We start from the raw sequence: 2615 nt of genomic DNA on the forward strand, positions 1-2615 counted from the left end.
TATACATGTATTGGTTGAAGTAGCCTTTGGTGTGGGCCACATACCTAGTTAACCAACTTAGGAGAATCTTGGAATTTGAGGATTGTTACCACATTGAGGCTCCTTCACGTTCCAAGTGGGAAAGTTCTTCCTAGATGGGGTCGGGGGTGACCTCTCATAATCTGGCAGTTGTTTCTTCTAGGCACTCGTGGGTACGAGAGTGACCTTGGGAAGCTCATTCTCGATAATAAGCCACCCCTTGATGGACACGTCCCTGCTAGTAGGGCATGGAGGAAGCATCAATGTCAGGGCAAACCACCCTCAATGATTCACGTCTACTTTTCTCAGAAGTTTTGCTTTAGAAACTACTACATGCACTACAATTTGAAGTGGAAAGGAAAACAACAACTCCACTACGATGTGCCATGGAGCGAAGTGTGCCATGTATTTGAACCTCAAACAAGGAAATAGAAATTACCAATTAAGATATGGCAAGAGATATCACAAAGCAAGGGTACTACACTTGGCCAAAGCTCACCAAAGTAAGCTGGCCAATGCCCATGGAACAAATTGCACAAGTGCTTAGAAGGTATAACAGTAAAACAAAACTGAGCCCAGGAATGAATAGGGGAATGAGGAATAATGTCGAGAGGGAGGTGGTTGATGATATAAGACAATTAAAATCCACATGAGCCAAGCCATGGCTGGCCTGACAATTTAAACAACCATTAATGTTGGTAACATGGTTCATCATGAATAAGTGGCTAGCAAAGCACTTGTATGAGGCTCCTCAGGTGTAGCTGAATATGAAACATAGTTACAGGGGCATGCTGTGTTTGGTTTTGAGTAATGGTCCATGGAGCCGGTGGTTTCTTTTATTTACACGGTGGGAAACCTATTATAACTCAATTGTCAAACCAACAGGGAGGACAACCATCTCTAGCTTCTAACTGCGAATGTAGGCTGCCTCATCACATTATTCAAGGTAAACCACGCCACCTGGACTAACCTGCTCATGGTCCGTAAGGGGGCAGACTTTCACTCCTGCCAACTACGCCTGTATCTTGGGCCGTTAACATGTTTCCTTAAGTTTGAGGAAGACAAACTCTTAACCAAACAAAAGCAATTTTAAGACATACTCCAAACCTCTAACGGATGGTTTCAAAACCAAAACCAATTTAATAAAATATCATATGATTTTTAAAATTTTAAATTATTAAATTTAAACCTAACGACATTGCATTCTCAATTTTAAGACATACTTCAAACCTCTAACGGATGGTTTCAAAACCAAAACCAATTTAATAAAATATCATATCATTTTTGAAGTTTTAAATTATTAAATTTAAGCGTAACGACACTGCATTCTCAAAGTTCCTCCTCTTTATATAAGCTTTAGCGGAAGCGGAGCCCATGTTTCATTGTGACTAATCCGTATTTTCTTGGTCAGGCCGTTGCTTTGTGATCTGCGGAGGCAACACCACCTCCTTTTGAAAACAAAAAGACGTGTGGAGGTGCCATTATTGCGGATTTCATTCCCGCCAACCGATCTCGGCGTATAACTCCCAGGAATTTATGGCCAAATTTCGGCACCTTCGCTGACTTGTTCAACAATGGTGGAGCTGTTTCGGAACCCTTCAATAAATCGGGCAGCTTCGACGAGGAAGACTGCATGCAGAAGATTAAACCCAACAATAATATTTCCAACTTCAAGCATGAATTTTCTTCAGGTGAACTCTGAATATTAACGATCTCTCTGCATTTAAGAAATTGCTATTGCTTCCCAGGGTTCGCATTTTTTTCAGGCAGCGTCCATGGGGCAAATGGGCTGGCGAGATTAGGGTTTGGTTTGGAATGTTTAACACGGTGGAGGAGGCCACCAAGGCGTATGATGCAGAGGGTAAAAAGATCAGAGGCAAGAAAGCTTAACTTTCCCGATGACTTGTGTTCTGTAAAGATGGATAGTCGCAAGAAAATGTCAGGGAAGTAAGTAATGTACAAAAAAAACTCTGATTTATTATTGGGTTTGAATATGAACAGTAAGGTAAAACATTTATATTCACCCAAGCCTGACCTTTAAATAGAACCCTCTTTAAAGGGTGTCTGCAGATGGGGCTTCCTGTCTATGGCTCCGATGATATGAAGTATCGGTACTCTCAGTTCCTAAAACCCAAGGCCTCTCTCAGTTCCTCAAACCTAAGGCCTCATTTAGAAGCAATGCAAATGCATCCACAGTTCAATCTTCTGAGCTTATTAAAGCAGTATTGGTTCTTGCTTCTGAGGCTTATTATAAATACACAGCAAGCAAACAGACTCGTGGTTTGTGTTGCAGGCCTATGTATGGCATGGCATGTCCAGTTTTTTAAACTCATGTTTTGGAATTTTACTTTATGTTTTTTTTTCGGTCTACATTTGTAAAGTATCCATATATTTATTATTTCTTTACCTTTGTAAAGTGTCTCCCAATATTCTTTTTATTTCGGTCTACATTTGTAAAGTATCCATATATTTATTATTTCTTTACCTTTGTAAAGTGTCTCCCAATATTCTTTTTAACGATTTGAGTACATATATTGAAATATAGTATCAAAAATATCGAAATTTTGACTGATGGTAGTAACTCATCATTTTTTACA

The 2615-nt window shown here is 39.8% G+C and overlaps 1 pseudogene; it reads left to right on the forward strand.

Moving 5' to 3' along the window:
* Window positions 1-467: 467 nt before the first annotated feature.
* LOC149175322 (uncharacterized) lies at window positions 468-2345 on the forward strand (annotated as a pseudogene).
* Window positions 2346-2615: the final 270 nt, after the last annotated feature.

This window comes from Pinus tabuliformis, chromosome 4_1 (assembly GCF_031772625.1).
Source record: "Pinus tabuliformis cultivar Carrire ecotype Pingquan chromosome 4_1, CPIR1, whole genome shotgun sequence".
NCBI lineage: Eukaryota > Viridiplantae > Streptophyta > Pinopsida > Pinales > Pinaceae > Pinus > Pinus tabuliformis.